The sequence below is a fragment of the Apis cerana genome, linkage group LG4 (genome assembly GCF_029169275.1).
Source record: "Apis cerana isolate GH-2021 linkage group LG4, AcerK_1.0, whole genome shotgun sequence".
In the NCBI taxonomy this organism is placed as follows: Eukaryota; Metazoa; Arthropoda; class Insecta; order Hymenoptera; family Apidae; genus Apis; species Apis cerana.
In genome coordinates this window covers 6210055-6236676 of record NC_083855.1, presented here as the reverse complement: position 1 = coordinate 6236676, position 26622 = coordinate 6210055, and the positions used below count along the sequence as shown (strand labels likewise).

At 37.7% G+C, this 26622-nt stretch overlaps 1 protein-coding gene and 1 long non-coding RNA gene across 3 annotated transcripts in view; one reads left to right on the top strand and one right to left on the bottom strand.

Annotated features, from left to right (window-relative positions):
* LOC107994632 (mannosyl-oligosaccharide 1,2-alpha-mannosidase IA) overlaps positions 1-26622 on the top strand; it is a 467472-nt gene that overhangs the window by 185488 nt on the left and 255362 nt on the right. The gene's annotated exons all lie outside the window — the stretch shown is intronic.
* LOC107995670 (uncharacterized) overlaps positions 1-26622 on the bottom strand; it is an 82722-nt gene that overhangs the window by 6174 nt on the left and 49926 nt on the right. For both annotated transcript variants that reach the window (XR_001765612.3, XR_009829511.1), the window contains exons 2-3: positions 3634-3673; positions 3516-3565 (exon numbers count right to left, since the gene is read on the bottom strand). This is a non-coding gene — a long non-coding RNA (uncharacterized LOC107995670). The remainder of the gene's footprint in view (positions 1-3515; positions 3566-3633; positions 3674-26622) is intronic.

Here is a 26622-nt window from a genome sequence, read left to right as displayed (position 1 = left end):
GTCCTCCGACTTTAATTCCCATCGCAGCCGCCCACAACATCGCCGACTTGATGAACTTTTCGGATCGGCCACGATTTCGACAAGGCGGTTAGGCAGCGATAAGGAGCGTGGGGGCGGATTGCGGCTTCGGGGACAGGGGATTAATTGGCCGAGGAATTGAGGCGGTGGTTGGAAGTTGAAGGGTTGTTTAGGATTTTGTTCCGTCTCGTGTAGGGTGTTCTTTTTTTATAGAGTTGTAATTTGTTCCGCTCGAAGAATTTTGTATTGTATGAAAATAAGCGTGCTCCTCTTTAATTTTAATACATCGATTCGTTAAATTAATATGGAAATTCATGAAATTTAAAAATCATTTTAGCCGAGTAACTTAGTTTTCACAGATTCATTGGTATTGGTAAAGTCTGTCAATTCTGTGAATCGTAGATTCGTAGAAGTCGACGTGTTTAAAATAATGATTTGACCAATTATAATATTGTGAATTATCTTCTAAACTTTTTAATTTTTCAATGATTTAATCTATCTATTTATCAATATAATGTATGAACGAATGTACGTTTATTCGTGGAGATGTAAATTTTCAATTTCGAAGTCTACGAATCTACGTATTACAACAGCCACACAATGTACACGAAAGATAGCACGATCGTCCTACAATTGCAACGCATGGCCAGTAAACGAGCCAACAAAAAAGTCACTGCAGGTATAGAACGATAAAATTAGCAATTGTAATCGATCGTGCAATCCCTCGAAGACAAAGAAGCATCCTCCGTCGCGTAATTAGGGATTCGTGTCGATCGATGGGAAACCTTGTGTCGTGAGCATTGGTACAAGACGCGATCGTGAAAAAAAAAAAAAGAAACGGAGACTGGTCGATTCGTTCCTCTTCCATTTCCAATGAAGCCATCCCCTCTGATAAAGGATGCGACACGTGAACTCGACAATCTATTTCCGCGTGCAAAGGCCTCGTTTTCAATCGCGAGTGTACAAGATACGCAGGCCAATCAGCGCGTCATAGGCAGAGTATGGGGACTCCTCTTCGTGTAGATTTCGATTTTTCAAAGGTGGATTGAAAGAAAAAGGAGGAGAATTCAGATTCTTGTACTGGAAATTCCGTGAAGAATCGTGATAGGAATTTTCTATTCGGGTGAAAAGAATTCGATGGAACACGATTTATTTTTTTTTTAGATATATGTCCTTTATTTTTAGTTTATTGTTTTTTTTGTACCTAATTTTTTTGTGAATATTTCGTAAATATTTCGTAAATATACGTTAAAGAAGCCACCGCTTTGATTTAATCTTTCTAAATATAATAATTTCTTAGAGTGCATTAAAATAAATATAATTATTTTAAAAAATAAAATTAAGCTTCGTAAGATCTTTACGCATTAATCTATGTCAAAACTTATGTTAAAGTACGTAATTCTTGAAACTATTTAACTTTTATTTGAAACATTTTTTAATATTACAATAATCAAACGAAATATTAACGAAATATTAAGATATAAACTTAAGTAAGATACGTATACTTCTAAATTCTCTAAATATAGAAAAATGATTACTAAACAAATAGAATTTTTTAAATAAATATATAATATATAACATTTAACATCATTTTCAAAAATTTCGGAGATTCCGAGAATTTGACGTCATTTCTTGGAAAAGTTTCTCGATCGACCTCCTATCGTATCATATTCTCCTAATACAAAATCGAATTTTCGGCAAAAATTTCTTTCGCTCGATGAATTTGAAATTTCCAAGAATTTGACGTCATTTCTTGGAAAAGTTTCTCGATCGACCTCCTATCCTATCATGTTCTCCTAATACAAAATCGAATTTTTGGACAAAAATTTTACCATCGCTCAGGGAATTTCGATCTGAATCTTTATTATTAAATATCTCGTTTATTCTTCATAATATTAAAAAATGCTTCGAATAAAAGTTGAATCGTTTCGAAAGTACTATATTCTAATGCCCTCAATTTTTTTGTAGGTTGACTCGTAAAAAACTATCGACCCCAACTTTATTTTTTTAAATGGCATCATATACTTTTTAATGCACCAATCTACGCATCTTGGCATTCTCTACAAAAATGTATAGGACCATTTATAGTAAAAAGCTATTAGTTTAAAAGATATTTAATTAAATTTATTTATTTTCCAAACTATAAGTTTTTTGATATATATCGTTTAATACTTTTTTATAGAGAATGCTAAGAGACATCGACTGGTATATTAAAAAATATATAGTTCTATTTAATAAAACAATATTCGCATTTATAAATCCTTTACGCTTCTACGTATAAAAAAATAAATAATAAAGGGTTGTACCTCCCACGAAACCATTTAACTTTTATTCGAAACATTTTTTAATATCTCCAAAAACAAAGGCGATACAATCACATAATGTTATGCGAACACTCCGTGTAATATATTACGCAATCTATTATTAAAAACAATCGAGATATTTCAAATAAAAAGAATACAGCGCTTGAATTTATCAAGAATGAAAAGAAACGCACTAAAAATGGCAGCATTCATGGTACAAGATAATTGTACAAAAAATAAATATCTAAATTTACTTAAATTGTGAAAAAAAAAACGTTTTAAAAGTCTAAAAAAATAGCAATATTAAGAAAAATGCTAAAAAATTGAGTAGGAGAACGGTAAATGTATGATAAATGTACAAAAACTCCTTTTAAATTATATTCTTCTAATAGAAAATCGAATTGTCGGTCGAAAGTCTCGTTCTGTTGTTCGAACATTCGGAAATTTCCAAGAATTTCAAAAATTCCAAGAATTTCGGAGATTCCGAGAATTTCGAAGATTCCGAGAATTTCGGAGATTCCGAGAATTTGACGTCATTTCTTGGAAAAGTTCCTCGATCGACCTCCTATCGTATCATGTTCTCCTAATACAAAATCGAATTTTCAGCAAAAATTTCTTTCGCTCGATGAATTTGAAATTTCCGAGAATTTGACGTCATTTCCAAGAATTTCGGAGATTCCGAGAATTTCGAAGATTCCGAGAATTTTGGAGATTCCGAGAATTTGACGTCATTTCTTGGAAAAGTTCCTCGATCGACCTCCTATCATATCATGTTCTCCTAATACAAAATCGAATTTTCGGCCAAAAATTTCTTTTGCTCGATGAATTTGAAATTTCCGAGAATTTGACGTCATTTCCAAGAATTTCAAAAATTCCAAGAATTTTAGAGATTCCTAGAATTTGACGTCATTTCCAGGAACTGCCAGAATTCTTGGAAAAATTTCTCGAACGACCTCCTGTCATATCATGTTCTCCTAATACAAAATCGACATTTTTGGCCAAAAATTTCTTTCGTTCGAACTGTTTGGAATTTTTTATTTTCAATTTACTTACCTTTTACATACTTACCTGTTCCATACTTACCTTTGATACTTACCTCTTTAAGGATATATATTTGCAGCATCTATTTTTTATCATTTTTTTCAACAGTTTACTTAAATCTAATATTAATATTAAAAAATGATATATTTTTACCTGTTTTATTCTTATTTTTCACCCTCTTTTTAAAGCCAGATCAGCAGGAACTACAAAAATATTGAAATATATAAAATATACATACATATACATACAATATACGATAATTTATACTTACTTTTTTACTACATATTTCTTTATTTTGACATTTGCCAGATCTGCAAAAAAATACAAGAGATATAAATAATATTTCTCACATGTTATGAATTATACATATAAAATTTCACGAATTGTTCACGAATAAAAAAAACTACGTATAAAATGGATATATGACGTACAAAAATATATTAGAATATATTTAGACGAATTTTTAAAATCGCTTCATCATTCAGCTAAAACTCCAACATCATCCCCCCAATCTTCCAATTCACACTTATCGAACGTCGCCTCAATTCACCGCAATTAAATCGCAACTCTTCTCTCTCTTTTTTCTTTCCTTTCCGCGCCTCGCCAACGAAACGGAAGGGATCAAGGCGTTGTGCACGTTTAAAGGGGAAAGAAACGAGGAACGAAAGCGCGAGGGGCACGCGTCGCGACGCCGTTTGTATGCTAAAACGAGTTTACAAGGCGGCTCTGTCACGCGGCGGATAATCCATCCATTGTCGAGCGGATGATGTCCGGTTCGACCGACTTCATTGTCATTCCTCCCTTTTGTAATCGTGGGATGATTTTAAGCTGGTTATAGCGCCGGTGACGCGAGTAGAATGCAAAGGATAGTATCCCTTTTTGCGAGTTCCTTTTGTTCCGAAATCCAAGATTCGAATCTGCGAATCGGTCATCGGCTGTTTTTCGCTCGACGAGTGTTGTTTTTAAGTCGATGTTTAATTTTGGGATACGTTGCCTTTTTAAAATTGAAAAATGAGTGATAGTGTTGGTTTATTTGATTATTTCGTTTCTTTCATTCCTTCGATCGTTCTTTTCCAGAAGAGTATAAATATATTTTAAAATTGCGTGTAGTTTTTCTTGTTACTTATTAATTTCTTTTTTTTCAAAAAAATGGTGCAATTGTGATAAATTATTAGAGAGATCTACCGATTAAAATTGGATAATTTTGAACTTTGTCTATTATTATTTTTAATACACGATTCGAGCAATAAATTAACTTATGTTTTTGATTAAATGTTTTATTATTAACTTGCCATTTCTTTGACGCTATTACAAACTTTTCTGCCATGAGTTTCTGCCCGACACGAAAACTTAGGATAAAGTTTCTGAAAGTAATTTCCTGTTAAAGCAATAAGAAATTGATCTGTAACGTCACATTTTCTTTGCTTCGTATTTATTAACATGAAATCCAATTTTTCTTTTATTAAAAGAGACAGGTTTCTCGGCTGACAGGTAATTTATATTTAATTTCATCTCCAACTTTTTATTTTCTCCGTTTAAAGGGGAAAATTATTTTACAAAATAAAAAAAGAAAAGGAAACTATTACTTTTAACTCGGAAACTCGCATCATCTTGTCGAATCCCGATTTAACGAAACGACGAATCGCAAAACAAAAATCGCTCGATATTCCAACCATCTCAGATATCAAGAATCTCGAATGATGGAGCGTTGAATCGTTCGGAACACGTGCGAATAGTTTATCAAATTGATTGACGATCTAGTAATGTCAGTAATCCGCGACACGCCATTACGGAGGATCTGTGGTGCCCAGCATCGAAATCACCCGGTTGTTTATGGCACTGCTGAGCTGGCAAACTTACGATCCATTGAAAGAAGCGGCAATTTATAATTTTACACCTACGTGTCAGCATCGCAACGTTTAATCGGTTGTTCAACTTCCCACACTTTACCAACAATCCTGTGTGTTACATCATAAAAGATATATATTTCTATCCTATATTTTTTTTGAAAATGGGTAATGGAGTTTCAGGAGAGTTGAATAATACAATTTCAGACACAAATGTCTAAATATACGTACATATATATTTAGTTTATCTAGAAAATTGAAATTTGAAAAATAATCTTATCTGTTAATTATATATATATATAACGAAAACGAGAAATATTCTTTATTTAGTACGAAAATTTTGGGAAAATTTTCCAAAGAACGTAAAATATAGTATTCACAATCATCTCCGCGTAATAAATTTAACGTTACGAAAGCAATATGCAAAGACGAATAGCTGCACACTCTCATAAATTGTTGCTCGACGCACTCTATTATTTCCACGTGTTGGTACGTACACTTACAAAAGTAAAAAAAAAAATGCCTTATCTGAAAAGATTAAAAGAACGTTACGAATGTCGTAAATCGTATCGTGAATAGTCCTTAAATTTATATCGTCGTTCATATTTCTCATCTTTATTGCGCGATAATATACTCGGTGATCCGAAAATTATCGGTATGCGCGTTATCTATAATTTTCGATGCGGGACGAGATATTGGACGTTTATGAAACCTCGAGTGATTTTTCCAGATAAGTTTCATCCGGGGAACGGATGGTTGGTATCGACCTTACTTTTAATACCGCGAATAATAAATATTTTAAGGGCCATTAGACGGGATAACCGTTGAATTTCATCCACGGTGATAAAAATTTATATTTAAAGCCTGTCCTCCTTCTTTTTTAAAGTCTTGAGACATTTTATTAAATTGCAATAAAGTATTTTAATGCATCTTGCAGAACGTTTGCGATGCATATTTATCAGAAATTATTTGCACCTTCGATTTTATAACATTTTCTTCAAATTCATATATACATTCGTACAAGTTAAATCACACGAGTTTTCCGATTATTTTAAATTTTAAACATATTTAAATTTGACCAAGATTTACGGAAAAATCATTAAACATCTTTCAAGGGAGGATAAGTAAACGTGATATTTTAATAAATACCCGCGATTTATTTTTAACACAATCGTACGGTTCATTAAACAGGCAAGATATTCGATAAAGAATTTTTCACCTATGGGGAAGGTCGCGTTTGCTCGTCGTTCTCGGCCATATTGATTCACATCGTGGCCATGAATTTATGGAGATAGTCGCTTATTCCTTCGTGTATTTGGACGCAGTCCAGATCGTTAATTTTCCATTAGTGCCTTTCCACCGATAAGTGTTCCACCATTTCACGAGTTAATGTAAATGTATTAACAGTGTATAATGATGCACGGCCTTTCTGGAACGAACGTCCATGTATTTACGACCGATATAAATGCTTTGACCAGGTTAATTTTATACTCGTTTTATCTTAATGATATTTAACGCAGTTTAACATACGATGTGCTATTTACCTTGAATCTTTAATTCTTCCTTTTTCTTTCTTTCTTTTTTTTTTTATTAATCAATTAAATTAAATAATACTCATTCTGGTTATCATCAGTGAGTATCATTTCAGTGAGTTTTAATTATCAGAACATCAAGAAAAATATAAATATAAATTAATGTAAAAGTTGATACATATTTTTATCCTTTTTCCAATATTTCTATATTGTTTAGATAAAGATCCAAAACAGAGACGTTCGCTGTTGCACAAGTTTTAAGCTTGCATGGAATTTCGATCTTCACTTATTCATATGCACTTGGCTATATGCATACAATTTGTATTTAATAATTCTCAGCTCAAAGAATTGAATATAAAGTTTGAAACAGATTCTATTTTATGAATTCTGAAGTCGAGGTTTAACCACTCGAACAACTCAGGAGAGAAGAGAGTTGTACAATTTTCCTTATCTCGTATCCGATTTGAACCTATTAGAGAAATTTAGTTCGTTCTTATTCTATTTTCTCGATCATAGCCTTCGTCTAATCCTGAAGAAATGTAATCATCCTGTCCAAAATTCTTGTGAAAATTCAATTATAAATCCACAGAATGCATAATAAAAGAATTTCAATACGGTTCGACAAATCCGTTAAACGAACGCATCGCACCGTCACGACTCAACGAGTGAGAAAAAATTTCGTTACCCTCCCCATCAAGAATTCATATTTCAAATATACAATTTCTTTAGATTATTTATTCAAAGCCTCGACTTTCGTTCGAATCGAATTATATCTCGACTCGCAAGAACTAACATTACACATCTTCGAATTCCGTGTTAATATTTCACGATTTATCTCGAGAGGGCGTAGAAAATTCATCGTAGAAATACGACGACGAGAATAAACCTCGCAGAGAAATAATTCCAATACTCAATCGTATACACCTTTTCCAACTATATTTACATACAGCGTGATAGACACACGTTCCTAATAAATAATATCATCGAATAAAATAAATAACTTCGTTTCACTTTCTCGACGTACTCGATGCGTTCGTCCACGCGAAATTTCCGATCGAACTCCAAAAATCGAATCACTCATCTTCCCGACGAATTACTCCACGATTCCCATAAAAAGAATGATCATCGCCTATCTTGCGAGGTGGTTCATCCCTTCTTCTCCCGCCACCACCGCACGTATCGTATCCATTTTTCAAGCGAGGAGGGATGCTCTTTTATACGCACATGGCGAGGGTGGAGGGGGAGGATGGCTGGAGATATTAAGCTTCCGACGTTCGATCGCATTTCAGATTGCACGGAGGGGGAGTTGGTTGAATTCCATGGGGGGATTGAATGGGATCCCACTCGAGCATCGAGAGGGCCCCAGACGAAGCGTAAAGGGCTGTATATCCTCCGCCACTACCCTTTTCGTGGCCGGTCAATCCGATTACGCGGAAAAATTTCGATACGCAACGATATTGAGAGGCTTATACGCAAGGGTTGAAATCCCCTTTGCCTTGAATTGGATTCGGTCCCCCCTCTCCCAGGCTGCTGATAATTTTTTTTTTTTTTCTTCTTTTCTTCTCTTTTGGATCTGAATAAATACGTCGTGTCTCGAAAAGGTTTTGCGATCGCGTGCATTTATTTGGGAATTGTTTCAACGGTGTTTGTTCGGTTGTTGCGAATTTGTGAGAGTATTAAAAAAAAATAAATTGGATATATCGTTAATTTTTTAAGTTCGAAGCTTGAAAATGTTCTTTTTTTTTCAAATTACGTTAGATGAATTATTGCCTTTTTTCAATAATTTTCAGCTGTACGAGAACTCTTCGAAAGCCGTAAAAACCGTCGGTGAAATTTTTAATTTTTGATACGTGTTTCTTTTTTACAATAATTTGATATTCTGAAATCTGTATAAACTATAAAAAAAAAAAGAAAAATCTTCGCAAGTCTTCTTAATACCGATAACTGAAATAATTAAAATTATTATTTTGTTGTATTATTTAATATTCCTTCCCTCTTTTTATAATACAATTAACGTAATTTAATTTTTCTCTTATTTCTAGTCGAAAAATAGTATATAATAATTTTAATGGATAGATCTGTCAAAGAATCCATATACATTTTCACGAGGATTTCGACGGTGAAGTTTAACGCGAGTCTCATCGAGTATAAGGCAAGGCGGCGAGTTTACGATGCCAACTGGTTTTCGTGGAGCTGTTTGCCGGATGAAAAGTTCACGATACAAAGAGATTTCGACCAGGAGAAGGTGTTTTCCGCGAGCATTCGAATGTTCGCCAATGCGGTTAGCTAGGTGACCGCCGGCGGAAATGGAAATTGGAACGGCTATACCTCGTTTCCGGAATTGTTTCCGTCAAAGACCGATCGAGAGCATTTCCATATCTGGTGTCCAATGGAAATCTCCATAATTGAAAAGGTGATATCAAAAGAATAAAATATTTACTAATTTTACTAATCTTTTAAAAATCAATTTTCTATTCCTATTCTTTTCTTCTATAATTTTTTTTTTTTTTTTTTGCCAAGATTTGAATTAAAACTTAATATTTTTCTCGCTTCTGTTAATCTAAGGTAAACGTTGTCCGCATTATATACGATCGCACGAGAATTGAATAGAAATCTTTGGAAAAATGATGGAATAAATGTGACGAGAAATGGGAAGAACAAGGGCGGAGAAGAGGAGGGAAGGGAATCTTAGGCACGTGAGCAATTTCTAAAATTGCCTGGCCCCCCGAGACTATTTCTGTTTCGACAGTTTCTTCGAAATACCTTGGGAAAGTTCTTGACTATAACCACAAGAAGGAAAGTTGATCCTTTCGGAAAATGTGATATCGTAAATTGCGGATTTATCCGAGTGAACGTGCGAACGGAATACATCGTGGTGTTACCGAGATTTTGCACAACTTTGGTCTTTCGATTCTTTGAAGCAGCTACTCGGAGAAAAAGATTTAGGAATAAAAAATGGATGCTTTAAAAAATTTTCTTTTCCGTCTTTTCTTCTTCTTCTTTCATGGTTACGCATTTATCGGAAGAAAGATTATATTTATCGCGATAAAGTTTTTGAGTTTAAAAATTAATTTTGTCAATAAAATATAAAATATTTTGGAAAAATCTACCTGTAGGGAATAGCGAGAAAAATGATAATAGATAAATAAATATATCGATACGCGATGCGTTGCAGTTACATAGATTTATCGTTGTTCTACGTTGTCTAATAAATCAAAAAATGTAACAACGAAAAATAATTCCGCACATTTTGTCTGAATAATTGTCATTAATAAATTAACGCAAAAAATCAAATAACGGCTTTCACCGTATATTTTAAACCTTGCAGTAAACCTCCAACTTCTACAAAAATATTTTTCTTCGACAATATTTAAAAAAAATCTCCAGTTGAATATCAGATAAATCCTGGTCCATCTTCACACGGAATAAATAATCTCAGCGAACGTAGACACCGATTGAAATTAGTAAAATTTATCTGTTCGGGAGATCCCTCCGCGAGATCGAAATCGCAATCATCCAAAGCCATTATCGCGATTTGCCCCTAAAAAGGGGACGTCACGTTCGTTTTAAGAGTCCACTCTAGGATAAATCAACACGCAACCACCCCCGCTACGAGACATAATAGAGGAAAATGCTCGTTGAAAGGCTGTGTCCTCGGGTTCAGAAAATACAGGACACGACGTGTCCTTTGACGCAGTGAAAATCGTGGCAGGTCCAGAAACTTCACGGTAGATTGAAATTCCTGTTCCAAAGTGACGTTGCTGCTCGTTGCTGTTCTTCAAAGAGGAGTCGTCGGTCTCTACAATAATTCGAGCCCGGTATTCGAGGATCCCGTCCTCCCGCCAATGGGAAAATTTTGTCCGCGATCGCTTTTGGCAATCACAGTTTCTCTATTAGTCGAATTTCTAGTGTTATTTCGACGTTACAGGATGGTCCATTTTGCGATAATTTGGAACGGTTTCTATTCGCAGCGATTATCGCTCCCTGCTTTGTTTATTCGGGCTCCTCTGTGTTTGCAAATGCCTCAATTGCTTGTACCGATCGCCACATACGATCATTAGTCCATTGGTAAATAAATATAAAATCTGGTACGAACTAATAATCATCGATACCAAAACGCTCGATGTGTACAAAGTTAACGCATTCATAGTTACACAACGTTTGCATTACTTTCTGAAAAATAAAATCCACTCAATCCACGTACAATAATATAATCCTCCGCAAAACCCTCCCCTCCATTACTCGAAACCAAGCGAAAAATTGCGATTCACCGGAATCACCAGTTGTCCGGCCATAGCTCACGGTTACACGCGAGGGATGTAACGAAAACGTTTCGTTTCGATAACGAATTCGTTGCAAACAGCCCCCTCCCTCATCGTCCATGGTAAGATAAGAGCGGCCCATGGTAGTTTCCGTAAATCGCCCTTCGTAACCCACCTACCTTCCCCTTTTCCACGGCCAAGAACCGGAGGATCCACGCCCGGAGCGGCCAACAGGTGCAATTAGATGTTGCAATGAGATAACGATTAATAGCCGCAGCGATGTCGTGTAATTATAGTGATCCTCGATGGGGAGCGGGAGTCATAATCACGCGCTGTTCGACGAAAGACCGAGTGTGCGAGTTTCGGGCTGTGCACACGATCATATATGTATATATATATATATACACGCGAAAACTCGTATATACTTTTGCTAATGTCAGTCATTAGCGAGCTTTTTGCCCGGATTTACTTTGCCATATTTGCGTAGGGAGAGAGAGATGGAGCTTGAGACGGTATCGAGGTATCCTGTGAAATTGTTTTAGATGCACGAGTTCTTGGTCGATCGATGCAACGAGTACGTGGTCTGGTAGGGATGGGATCGAGCCGTGCTCGATCGATATTGCGATGTTTTGTTTCGTTCGGATTTTTTTTGAATTGAATTATTAAAGAGATTGCTTAGGAATCGGTGTTTTCGTGAATATTTGACGAATAAGAATTGAACCTTGAGAGGTATGTGTCGTGTATATTGATACGTAGTGGTATGGAATGAAAATGAAAATCGATATTAAATATTTTTCGTTCACGATTCGTTCCAATAATGTTTTAATGATCATACTTTGAATATGTATTCATTCTATAAAGTAATATCGAATGCTGAAACAAGTAGATCGAAGTTGAAGAAAAAAGATACTTGATCTCATTCGCGAGATACTTGATCCCATCGCTATTCCTGTTCGGTATTCCTCGATCCACGAAAAGGCTATTTGTACGCATAATGTCGATTTTTAGGGCAAGAGGATTTTATGGTTCGCTCTTAGCCTCGGGTGTGTGCGCCGGGAAATTTTTCGAAGATTGTTTGATGAAGATACTGATTATGGCCAGGATATTGAGTTTTATGGGGAGGATAAGGGACTGGTTTAGCCAAATCGCGATGAGGATGATGATGATGATGATGATGATGATAATGGCAGGACCTTGATGTACGATGATCGTTCGAGGATGTATTGGATTTTTGGCGTAGTCCAGAAAAATTAACGTTAAACAAACTTTCCAATTGAAAAGGGAAGAAATTTGTTCCGAAAGAAGAAATTAAAAAATTATCTTGATCGTAGAAGCGATTAAAAATTTCTACAAGTAGATATTTTTCTTTTTAAAATTATATCGAGGAAAACAAAAAGGAGTGTAGTGTTCTCATAACAACGATATCGAGGGTGAATTACAAGGCAAGCTTAATTACAATTTCGTTCGAGTTTCAAGTCGAGTTCCCTACATTTTTACTTACTTGTTACTCGAAGGTAATTCTATTCGAGGTAATAACAAGCGTTACAATCGGTATTCCAAGCGCACGACATTACAGAGTGCAGTTGGAGAACCGGCGTTGAATAAGCAGCAACCAGCCGGGTTATTCGAGCCACGTGAAGTACGAAATTGAAATTTCATTTAATTAATGTAATGCGTTTAAAGCATGCGAGTACCACGCACGCCGTGTGCTCATTTGATTTGTGTTACTAGTGGATTTCAATCAATCGACTTTGCATGCTTCACGCTCGATACAGTATTCTCCTCCGTATCGTTAATGCACAATTGGCAACAGTGATTGCGAAAGATTCCATTCCAGGGATTGATCAATTTCCTATGCTTCGAAATTAATTACTTACTTTTCGTTTCACTTCGCATTTTCCGATTTTGAAAATTCTTGGATAATTACCGGTAATCCTTTCATCTCTTTTCTTCTCTTTAAACTCAACAACGACGACGATAACATTTTTCTAGCATTTTGAACAATTCCTTTTCGAGTGGTGCAGACAGAGGAAAGATACAAAAATAAAACCAATGAACCTTCGCATCCACTCTTTTTTTTTTTCCTTTTCTTTTTAACTTTTCTTTCTTAAAGGATCTTTCTTCGTTCAAATCCGAGCCACTAATATTCCACTTCCTTCGACCATTTCATCCCGGTATTCCTTTATTTATCGTTGGCGCGAAATTCACTCTCGAGACCTCTTTCAACGTATTTTCCATTTCGCCTTTGCCTTCCGGTTATTGAATTCGGCGCGTTTCAGGAGAATGCGTCCGCAATGCACGCACCCATAAGCCGAAATCTCGTCCCATCCCTGTTCGGTTTTGTTCTTCGTTATTAAACATTCCTGAACTGATTAATTTTCGCGGATCACGCTTTTCTTCGCGGCATCTCTTCAATTTGCAGAAATTAATTTAATTCCGAGTTACGATCGAATTACTTATCGTCGTGAAAATGAAACGACACTTTGGAAAAATGGATTTTACTGGAGAATCCTTCCAATATTGTATTTATTTTTGTATTTTCTTTTTCCCTTTTTTTTTTTTTTTTACTTATCATACATAACGTATTTTAGAACGTTTCAAAATTGAAGTTTGCTTTTAATGTTTACACTTAATGCGGCGTTTCACGGTTTTTATCCGAATGCACGGTGAACGTAAATGTTTTCGCGATTACCGCGAACTCGTCGTGGAAATTTTCATGAAAGATTCTCGTTTCATAACATTTTTTTCGCGTGAAGCCACCGTGGAAATAAAAACCTTGCGAATATTGTTTTTGTGCGTCTGTGTGTGGATGATATACAATAGGTAAAATTGCAACAAAGTGTTTCACGAAATCGAGCGAGAACCATCTTTTCCACTGTCCTCGAAAGGAAACGAAATTTTTAATATAGAATATAACAGTGAAAAGATCGATCGATCTATCGTTTAATAAAATTAAAATTCATCCGAATATTCAGATATTAAATGAAATCCCCAAGCATATTCCTTTTCCAAGAATACTCTTTGTAAACAATTTGTACAATTATTGTTAACAAATTATTTTAACAATCGCGTATATTTTCACTCTCGAAATATACACTCTCGATCAAAATTTGTACATCATTGTATATCTTCTTATTCGAATTTTCGAAACACTATCACTGTTCGGAGGAACTTTTTCAAATTGAAGCAAATAACCAAATCCAGAGGTTTCCCAGACCGGAAACAGTCCCTGAGTTTGCCTATGAATTATAACGCGACATCGGAGGGTGCGAGCGTGACGACTGTATCCTGGCCGCGTTTTCTGCGCCGCTTCGAGAACAATGAGCTGGGAAAAGAGTAATGAAACACCCCTCGTCCAGCCCTTCCGGGGTTAAAGCAGTATTATCTTTTTCGTGAAAGTGCAGGAAGCAGTTCTTCGCGGTTGGCTATTCTTTCCGGTGACGACGACCCAGAATCTTTCATTTTTTCCTCCCCACCTTCTTTCTTTCTTTCTTTCTTTCTTTCTTCTTTTTTTTCTCTTCCATTTTCTCTCCCTGCTTCTTTTCCTTCCCCCCTCCTCCACATCTCTGGATTTATCACGGGAGAGAGAAAGGAGACGACGAATTTTATGGAATCTTCGAATGGAAGAGTGGATCGGTGACTTTTGCTCGGATTAAAGGATTATCCGAAAGGATATCTCCAGTGGATTGGGGTTATGACCGTCGTCCCCTGGGAAGAAGAAGTTTGTTTCCTTGAACGGATGGAATTTTGTTTATTCGAAACGATAGATATAAATTTGTATTTGCACGAAATTGCAATTACGTTAAAGAATATATATTCGATCTTTGTTTCCAGACAAACGAACAGTGGAACTCGAACTTCGAAATGGACTGAAATGAAATTAAATTGAAATCTCTGTTCGACAATTAAGATTCGATGAGATAAATTTGTAACATTCACGAATAAGATCAGAAGAAAATTATTTTACGCTCGAATTCCACATTTGGCACACATTCGACGAGGGAACACTGAATTATTCATTCATTTTCCAATGATACATCTTGACCTATCGCATTTACACGTGACGAAACGAATTAACGGGGAGGGTTGGTAGCTGGCACGCGAGGATTGAAGCCGACGTAGCGCGAAAATAGTCCTGATTTCGCAGAAGGGGTTGGATCGACGCGAAAGACGCATTTAAACGGAGGGATTAGCCTCGTGCCTTCGGGGGAGAGGGGGATGCTTGCTTACAGCCGACCCAGAAATCTCGTACAATGCAATTTCGAAAGGTGTAGGGAGGATTCATAAAACAAGGGAGTTTAAAAAGCGTGTGGCGCCACCTATTCGGAAGACGCTTCGCGTGATTCTTCCCATTTCTTGTAATTTCTTTCCATTCTTCGAGGGGAGAAAGAAATATAAATTTTTGGAATTCGCGCAAATTTCTTTCCTTCCCGTTAAAATAAACTGAATTGAATTAAAATGAATTGAATTGATCGCGATCAAACTTGTACAAAATGATTTTGTTAAGCGATTCGAGAATATTGAAATTTATTTATTGATATTTACATAATCGGTTTATCGTATAAATTTTTTTTCACAGCGTAAAACAAACGTGAACGTTATTTCCGACAATTAATATCTTCTTTCCTCCGAAGCATGAAAATTCAATCAATGCCAGAAACTCAAGAAAAAAGAAAAGAAAAAGAAGAAAAGAGAAAAAACTTTGTAGAGTTTTTCAGTGCAATTCGTTGAGCCAACATTTACATTCAACCGTTCCACCCTCCGCCATCAATCAACCAACGAAAGACACCGCTTTACCCCCGGAAAGAATACGAGTATTTTCCCTTACCCCTTCCTTTTCCCTCCTCGAAGTTTCTCTCGCATCTTCCCGCGAATGTAAATTACAATTTAAATATGAATATCGGTGCATGCATTGGCGCGGTTTCGTTCCACGATTCTGCGCGCACGCGTGACCCCGCGTGCCACGAGAGAAAAAAGGGGGGGAGAGAGGGAGGGCGGGACGGGCAAATGACGCGAAACGTATCCGGAAAAATTGCATCAGGTTCGGCGAAAGTCGATCAATATTCATTCGCATATCGAGATCTCCCCGCTCGGAGTTTTCACTCAAGGAAACACGTATTTTACTACTCCCGATCCCTTTTCTCGCGCCCCCTCCTCTGACCTGTCTTCCCCTCGTGCGCATCTTTTCGAATAAATCGCATGCAGATGAGAAGTCGACAATGGCCGTGGCGCACAAAGAAACTCGAGTATTCACAATGTCGTCGCGATGCATCGAAACGATGTCGTTGAAAATTCACGGGAATTTTTTTTCTTTCTTTCTTTCTTTCTTTCTTTCTTCTTCTTCTTCTCTCTCTTTTTTTTTTCTCGCGGCAAGGCGCGATTCCTCATTCGCTTCGTATTTTTTTTTTCTTTTTTTTATTTAGAAGGATTTTATTTGAACACGTTATTTGTCACGCGTTCATTCGATTTTATTTGGAACGTTAAATCGAAGCTCGAGTTGTTTGTTAGTTTTTTTTTCTTTTTTTTTTCGCGCGAGCGCGATGGTAAAAGCGAAACTTGGTTGGAAGAGAGACGGAAACGGTGTTTAAATTGTGCAAGTGTTTATTTAATATCTCAATTATTCGACTTTTTTTTTTTGAAAAATTCAATTCACACTTTGAGCATTTTCCTTTTAAAGTTCAACCCTTCGCAAATTATCAATCCGAAAAACTGCTTCCTCCTCGTAAATAACAGATTTGAAGGTACAAAAATCTGCGGAATGCAAGCACCCATCCTCATTAAATTAAACGAACCTCGTTAAAATAATTTCAATCCCATATCATCGCAACCCTCCAATCCCATCCCCCTGAAGAGAAGACACTCGCAGAATTGAACCCTCATCCCTCCAGAACAGAGGCAACGAGTCGAATAACCAAACCTTCGATGCTCCATCCCCCGTAACAAATAGTCTGGCCGAGGAGAGATTCGAGGAGGAGGAAGCGGAGAAGGGGGAGGATGAAAGTCGAAGAAACCGATCCACTCGATTCCGCATGGCCCCTGAACACATTCCTCCCGTCCAAAGGGGTTGAAAAAGAGATTCGCGCAATATCTCCCTTGTCTTTCCAAGCTTTCCTCGAATAAGAGGGAAAACACGTCTCGTCTGTCGCCTCTTTTGGACAAAATGCGGTGGAATTCTTGGACGGAGGAGGAAGGCCGAAATGTAAATCTCGCGGAACAACGCGGAGAGAGGCTTCCTCTTTATCCCGATCGGATAAAGAGGAACGGTATGATAAAGTTTGCGATCTTGTTGTCTCGTTGCTTTATTGGAAATTTTTAAATTTCGCCGATTCGAAATCCTGAGAATTTTATTCGAGAAATAACGATTTTCATATTGCGTATTCTTAGGGAATTTAGATTTTGGAAGATCTTTCCCGGCCTTTTGTCCAACGACTCGATGGTTTCGATATTGTTCTTTGAGAAGGATCAATGGAATAATTTTTTTTTTGAAGTCAAATCGGTGGAAACAGCCCATCCTTTATTTACAGTTGAAAAGTAACACGAGTGTTAATAATTCTATGAATTAATTAGGACATACATAAGGCAGGCATAAAATAATTTGCCTCGGTGTGGTTATTTAGTTAGTTCCTCAAGTTTAGTCAGTTTCCTAACTTTATTTACAATACAACTAGTTCCTAAGTTTACTTATTACATTATTACACAATGTTGGCGCAGCAACGTTACATTTCATCCAAGAAATAAACTTTCGCGCCGACCTAATAATTACCAATTTATCACGTAGTTGAACGCAACACTGCAATCGAGTTATTCTGTTCCAGGGAATGTCTCGTCAGTTTCCTTCGCTTTGTTATATCTTGTAATTGTCGGTAAACCGTTACCGCATTAAAATGAGTTGTTCCAACATCAGAATGGCTCGATGCGTTCCACGCCGTTGCCCTAATTCTCAAACAGGTCGTCGGGTGTTTCGCGCCGAACGTCGAACACGCCACGCCGGGATAAACAGCGTGCTGCCTTCCCTATCCACAAATATTTACCCCGGTTATATCCGCCTCGCGCGGTTTCCAGCCCCTTTCGCATCGGAGGATCCTTCTTCTGTGCCGGAAACGCGATGACCGCGCGTCCAAACCACTCGAAAAGGGAGTTTGCATTCGTTATACACGCGTCGATGGATTATTTGGTCGTGTTACGTAAATATCTCGACGATTTTTACATCTGTGCGATCGAATTAACGATTTTTAGCGAAGGAATTGCGGATTAAATGGAAAAACAGGTTGGATGAGTAAGTTAACAATGTGATTTGTATTTTCTTCCGTTTAAAAATCAATATTCAGCGTTGGATAATGGAAATTGAGTACGCGTTACGATGATAATCTGTAGAGAATTTTGTACATCTTCTTCAATGCTATTATTTAAATTATTTTCCAAGGTATATACGTTGTAAACAAGTAGAAGAATTTTTGAAATATTTCAATAAATATTTCTATTTCGAGATATTTCGTTTTCGTTTGTTATGTTACGCAATCATGCGCAAATATTCGCAATAAAGAGTGAAAAATATATCGAGAGAACGATCCATTTCTAACACGATGTCCAAGTTTCGAGTTCTGTCTCTCGATATCGTATTTGAATATTCTTAAAACTTTATCTTTCTCTCCGATTGTATGAGTTTCAACTTCGATTTAATCTTCTCTGATCGTACGATCGCCTATTATCCCACTGTTACAATTTTGTTTTAAATAAATTACAAGAATTAGTTCTTGTTAAAATTGTTAACGATTTACTTTACGCGATGTATTTAAACGGAATTAATTATTACGTCGCGAGGGAATAATTAAGAAATTATTGAGTATTCCTCAAAACAATTGCCAAGAAAGGAAACACGAAGCTTTAATTGGAACCACAGGTTTTCCAAGCCATTGTCTTAATACCCAACTTCCTTTTCTTCCTCATCCTCTTCCCTTTTCTCTCTTCCTTCCCTTCTCTTCTCCTCTCCTTTCTTTCCTTCTTTTTTAAAATCGTCGTCGAATAAAAATGGAGACTTACTTCGTTCCCCGCTAAACAAATAGGAACATTATTATTCATAGAATTCTCGATTGCTTCCGCACTGTCCACTCCCCATGCATATTCCGAAGGAAATTTGCCTTAATACAGCTCTCCTTTAGGAGTAAATTCTCCAACGATTTTTGCCCAGAGGAAAAACCAAGGAAATCCTTTTCCTTTTTTCCCACTCTTACCTCTTTGTCTCACGTCTCTGAATAGATTTCGTTTCACGAGCAACTCTCTTCCTCCAGAAAATTATCGGCGATCAATCGAACAATTCAGAAACCGAGTACAATCCACGATGAACGAAAACAAATCACGCATATTCGAGCGTATCTCTTTTTAATTTAAATATAAAGTCGTCCTAATTCGAATCGTGCCGAGATAAATATCGCGAGGATTCGATGTATTATTAATCGACCACTTCTTTTTTTCTTCTTCTTCTTTTTTCTAAGATCGAAACGTCAGCGAATCGAGAAATCGATTGAGACATCGGCGTTTTGCCCGGCGTGGAATCGATTAAGCCGATCGCATTAGCACGCCCCTCTTTCAGGCCCGATTCCGCTCGAGCCGTTTTTGCTGGATCGCGGGGGGGTCACCGTTCCCCATAAAGGACGACATCGTTCGATCGTTTCCCATTGTCCTGCGGGAACATTTACATCGGGCTTGGAAATCGACTCGTGTCCCAAGTCACGATCCCAATTCTACAGGTTTGTCCATTCGAAGGAATCCGAGATTCGAAAGCTGTTTTGCTCGCCCGATTCTTCCTTGTTCTCTCGCCGTGAGATAAGTTTTTCGCGCGCGTGGAATTTCTATAAGCTCCTTTTCCCCTCTAATATATCCTTTCACGATGTCTTCGAGACAATCATTACAATCGAAGCAAAGAATTTTATCGAAAAATCAAGTTTTATTCCAGAAAGATATAAAAATTTCCTCCACCTTTTACGCCGTCCAACAAATATTTACGAATCATCCTTGCAATTTCAAGAGATTTTTCCCCCCCTCCTCCCGATATCTCGCGAAATAATATATATCCTCCATCTATTTCCACGAAATAACTTCTCGAGCCATCTCCTCCTCCTCCTCCATCGACTTCGTATTTCTTTTCAACTCGAATTAAAACCACAATCTTCCTCCTCCCCTCCCCAACAATATTTTTAAAGGAAACAGTGGTGCAGGTGACCCGTGCGCGAAGCGACGACGAGCTCGTTACCAGAATTTTTATTGTCAACTGCAAACTGTCGAGAAGAAGAACTCGGGTGCTCGAGGTGGACCGGCCTGTACTCGAGAACCTTGCCACCACCTTTTTCTCGCTTCCTCGATCCTCCAACGATCCTCGAGGGCTCCCAGGGTGCCAGGTAGAGAAGAGGATTCGGCCTCGAGTGGAAGGGATCCACCAAGATTCTTTTCCCGCGATATCGTCCGGGCTACGACCCTGCCGCCTATTTGTTATTGTAATCTGCATCACTATGGATGAGACACGGATAATGGGATCCCAGGATTTACCAGGCAGCCGGAACTTCTGAAGGAGAAGGAGAAGGAGGAGATAAAAAAAAATAGAGAAAAAAAGGGAGGAAGGAAGGAAGGGAAGAAACGTGGAGCAGAGTCTCTTCTTTTTCCTCCTCGGTGTTTCGTAATCGACACGCGAGAAGATCTCTTCGTAAATCAGCCTCCGAGGCAGGAACGTTAAAGAGCATGGAAATCGTCGTGTTTTCTTTCTCTCTCGATAAGTTACGAAATACTCCATGCTTTCTCTTTTCTCTCCCCTTCTTTTCAGGGATCACGCGTTGATCGAGGGATTAGATTATCGAATCTGTTTAACATGATCTTTTTGCCACGAATTTTTAATTCGTCACGGTATAAAGAATTGTTATTCCAACGGGGAAAGTATATTTTAGAAAACGTATATGTCCAAGAAATTCACGATCAAAAATAGATCTCAATTCTCTGGAATCGGGAACACGACATAATCTAATTTCCTTCCTAAGAAGACGACGATCCACCAATCTCCATCCGTCAAATAACGTTGTTAAAGAGACGAGGGAGGGAGAGATTCGTTCGCGTGTTCGATCATCGTTTTCAAATTGCACTTTGAGCAGAGGGGCCGCGAATCGCTCGGGAGCCGTGTCTCTATAATGGAAGGAGGAGGAGGGCATAAACTAGTTTGCTCTGTGTGCACCACCTTCGTGCACGGGGAGGCCCAGCATCTTCTCTGGAAACGGCGAAACTGCGCCTCTATTTCATCTCGATGGAACCACTGTTATCATAAATCGTGATTTACCGGCCTCGGCTATAGATCGGCCGCCACACCGTCGTCTCGCACACGTGCCATTGAATCCGCCACCACGTCTCTTCTTCCCAACGTTTCGTCGAGGTTGCGGATTTCAATGGAGAACTATGTCACTTCTTGGCCTTTTCCATTTTCCTCTTTGTAATTTATTTTTCATTTCTCGGCCGATTTTTAGAGTTTTTTTTTTGTCGTAGTCGATTTTTATTCGAAGAAAAGAGTCTCCTTCTATTTTAGATGCATCGTGTTTAATATTAGGAATTGTATTATATTTTTTCGCACGATGTTAATTAACATTAAACGTGATATCGAAAGAATTTTAAATAATTAATAATAAAAGTCTTAGCCTCGAGAATTAAGAACTCGCTCTTAATCACTTTTATCCTTTCTCATCGTTTTTTTTTTTTTACGATTGTAAACGCGGCGCAAAGAATATTTCTGACAACCGCAGAATACAGAATGTTTGAAGAATATTAAGGGAGCGGAAAGTTATTTCGTGAATTTTAATTGCGACAAGAGCACAAATCCTTGCCCGAGACCATTCCTCTCCCCACTCTTTCATCCGACAGATTCAGAATGAATAATTTCCATAACAAAGCAATCAAATAATACTTTTCTTCTTTCCTTGAGCGCGACATTCATCTCCTCTTTCCGACCGATATTTCTTTCTAAATACGTATTTGTATCAACCATTTATTTCGTTCAGAAATCATTCTTCCAATTAACATTTTCCGTACATTTTTTTACAAAAGAAAATATATAACATATATATATTTGCCGAATAACAGTTCGTACGTCGAATATATATTCCTTCAATATTTCACGAGGCAAAGGTTAATTTTAATAGACTCGTAAGATACTGTTTTCGTATTCCTCCCCCAAGCGAAATCCAATTAAAACTTAGCAACACCATACGGGCGATATTTCCATATAAAGTCTTCGAACACGGACAATGAACCGTTACCCGGGCGAACAAAAGTGTTATAAATAATGGAACATGGCCATAAAGGAATTTTATCCGCCCGGCGGAAACGAAAAGCCACGGGGCGTGTAGGAAATGCCGAAAATTTTTTTCCCCTTCCCCGAGCGATCCTCTCGATACGATCCTCCAACGTTATGAAATGAGATAATAAAAATCACTCGTATAATTTTTAACCACGGGATATTAATATTTCCCGCACTCCCGATACCGATAAAAACTCGCCCACGCGGCGGCTAACGTAAAACGTTGTCTCGTAAAGTGGCCAGTGTCCCTTGTTCCCCAGTGTTCCTTGGATCATAAAGCGCGAAGATTGTTCGGGCCATTGGATGGTAAGAAGCGATTCCAGGCCCGGTCAGAGCTCGAGCGAGCTGGAGTTCAATTTTCACATCCGATATATTTCGATTTCTGATTTTGTCGGGATGTGGATCAAGGAATACAGATAATGTCTCGTAAGCAGTTCGTAAATTGTGCTTTTTTATTTATTTACTGTATGTGTCTACGTATAGATTAAAATTAGGAACGATCTCTTGTTCCTTCGTTTCTTCGATCAAAATAGAAAAATTGAGTTTTATTTAGTTAGAAAGAGATACGTATTTTAATTCGAGGATTCGCGATCCGTTATTAAAAGAGAAGAGGAATGGAAAGGCGAAATGCGGTTTATTCCAAATGGTGCATTTTCGGTTCAGAGTATTTGATATCCGATATTTATGGGTGGATGTTTCGAGAGCCGTGCTTCCAAGACGATTGCAGATTCTACGGATGTTGCTTCGAAAGGATCGATTGGAACACGTCGAATGCTTTTTTGCTTAGGCCAGCGTAAATCGTTCTTCGGTGTATTATAAATTGCCTAACGCTTTTACTGTAATTTTCCTCTTAAAATCCTTTCCTCAGGAGTAGAGAATTTTCACGGAACAGCATCTCGATAATTAAACGGATCCAAACGGTGTATTCTCTTTTCGATAAAGTAGTCTTTTAAGTATATATCTCACACTTGATAAAAATTATTATTCGAAACGAGTGATCTTCCTTCACAACGTTCTTTTATATTATGGCGGTCGAAATCGAAACAGAGCGCGAGGATCGAAATGAATCGTTGGTAATTACACTTGTGCAATTCACGATGGCGGAAGGCACGGAGGGACGTGCACGTGGAAATTCGCATAAATTAGCATGGCGACGGGTCACGTGCCATCAGTATCCGTTATCCGTGGCGTACAGGTGGTGGCGAAATACGTCATAATTTAACCTCTAATCGGATAGCTGAGTGCGCCATAAGTAGCCCTGAGTGGTTTCCAAATGGCTTTCCATCTCTCTCGACACACTTTATCCAGAATCAAGTTCGATTAAACGATCCTCTACCGATCTTCTTGCCGATTCGGACGCGATTTAAAAAATATTCTTTCCCTGAATAGAATCCCTAAATTGGGAAAAATTTAAGATGGCATAAATTGTAAATATCCGAGATAGAAAATTTCTCTCGTCTCGAGCTCGTCTCGAGGATATAAGCATTTAAACGCAGATTTATCCGCGTTAACGAGCTCGCGTTTTCGCCAAGACGTTGAAAGAAAAAGTTTCCATCCGAGTTTAAGATGGGACTCCATTAAACAAGGGAAGAAAACGACCGGTTGGTTGGCCACCAGTCAAAGAAGTTTAATCTTTGGAGGGACGGCATAAGTGATGTACGAGGGAGGCGTTCAACCGTTAATGATCCCGCATTCTGCGCGGAGCAGGGCGCTAAATGACGCACAAAAGAACACGGAGAAACCCTTTCCCATTCAGCCACCCTTTCCACCACCCCACACCTCGTAATTTCGCTCGCATCGTTTCAACAGCCGGATAAGAATGGAACGGCTAATTTGTTTATGCCAACGCTACTGCAATCACGAGCGTTCTTTGATTGCGATTCGTGTAATTCATAAACGGATAACGGAACCCTGGGAAACTCTTAAATAATTATTCGAGCAAGGGAATCGTATAATGCTAGCGCGGACGTTTGAATAGAATAACGGGATGGATAAATAGGAATTTTGTAAGGGAATGAATTAAGTGATTTATTGTTTCTCTCTTTTCTTTTCTTTTCTCTATCCCCTCTCCCCCTCCTTTTTTCGTGATTTATCGCCCTTCTTTCGCGGATTCTTTATTCCTTATGTGATTACGGCTCTTTCCACGTGATTTATCGGTTCCTCTTACGGTGTTCCAGTTTAAAATCTCGTTTGCTGTATTTCAGATCATTCCGAGATCCGGACGCGATAGATCGTTTTAATCCTCCTTATTAAAATTTCTTTTTAAAATTCGATTGAAATATATTTTTGCCAATTTGTTATTAATTTATCGTAAAATCAATTTCTTTTACTACGACGATGATTTCCAATCCGTATGGGCTCCCAAAGAAATCGCCGTTGTCTTTGACAAACAATTTTTAAATATCTATTTATTTCTCTACGATTATTTCAAACTCACGTCTATATTTTTCCTAGACAAAGAAAAATGTATTCACACCAATACCAAAATTTCTATCCATCCAAAGTTCTTCAAAATGCATTTACATTTTTTTCAATGCTAATAAATATAATAAAAGAACACAAATTTCCCACATATCCCCGAGCTCTTCCATCATCCATACTTCTAATCAAATAGAGAGCCCAATATCAAATGAAATTAATAATCGACGCGAGGGTGAAGGAGAGACGTACAGACCTTCCTCGTTTCGCCATTGCTAACAGAATTACAGAGCAGCTCCCGTGGGACACGCGATCCCGTGGCGAGGTCCTTCGTGTTTATCGTCAGATTGGTGACGTGACAGCGCGGCTACTTTAACAACGTTCCATCTCCAATGTACGTGGGATCGCATACGTTTTGACACGTGCACGCATGGGACCCGATAATCCGGATCAGGGGATGGGACGCCTCGAGGAGCAGTATATATATATATATATATTTATATATCGATTCGAACCACTCTATCGAGGGTTAAAAAAAAGAAAAAAGGAAAAAATTCGCTAATGGAATCGTTAAGCTTCAAAGAGAATTCTCTGCCGCGTTGCTCGATGGAGATTCGGTTTTTTACACGTTGAACGTTGACGGATCGGGTTCGAGGTTGATCGTATTGGGTTTAATTTTGGCTGGATGGATTGCGAGAAAGGTGTGTGCGAGAATTGGAAAATCGGTTTTGATCGGGTCGAGGATTTTTCCGTAGTTGAAGATGGTTCAAAATTAGTCGAAAAACGATCAGTCCATTGAACCAAAGCGTTACAGATCGAGGATGGTATTCAAAGATGAATCACGATTGATCGATTAGAATTGGGAACAACGGAGGATTATTCAAATATATATATATATATATTTTAGATTAGCCTCGCGTTCCACAGATATATATTCTTTATATTTTGTAAAAGGTTTCTTCGTTTTATCCATCGGGAGATAAAACATCCACTTGAAGGAACTGGATACGCCAAGGGAATAAAACAAGCGATTGGTAATTAAAATTTCAATTTAAACACAGAAAGAGTCCCATTTAGCCGTGAGAAAATTGGTTCCGAGGATTTTATAAAAGTGGTGGCTCTGATAATCTCGATTAATTAATTTTTGAGTTGAATGGAAGTTTCATTTTCCAAAGCGTCGTATAGCTACGTCTACAAATCCCAAATGAATTGAAACCACCTGAATATCTATCCTATTTAATAATCGTAAATCGTCGCGGAAATTTACGATCAAGTTTATCATCAAGTTTGTCAAAAGAAAAAAAGAAACGAGTCGAAATTAGAAAGGCGAATGAATAACCACAACAAATTGTAAATATCTCGTTGCTTTCCCTGTTCCCGAACGAAATGGAATAATTTCCAGAGGAAATCGGGACGCGTGCTCTCTTATTATCGAAGGAATCCCGGCGTCGAGTCTCACGTGTACATAAAAATCCTCCAACTTAATTTTCGCACGTACACACTCTGGCCGGCTAATCCCATGGCACGACACCCATGGGAAATTAAAGTGGATGATTGATACCTGGATAAAAAGAGAAATTAAGAGGCGCGCCTCTTCCTCAAGAACTTTCTCTTTCTCTTTCCTATTTTCTTCCCCCCAATCGCTGTCGTTTTCGACCAACTTCTTCAATTTAGAATTTTTTATTACACTCATTCAATTCTGATTAATTCACAGTCTCTGCTAATTTCAGAAATCAGAAAAGTATTTCTATGATTATTCAAAAATTATAGAAATATATTCGTACATTTAATATCTGGAAGTACTCTGCGGTATTTAAGGATACTCGAATCTGCTTATTTAACTGGATACTTATTTCTTTTTCGTCTCCTCCA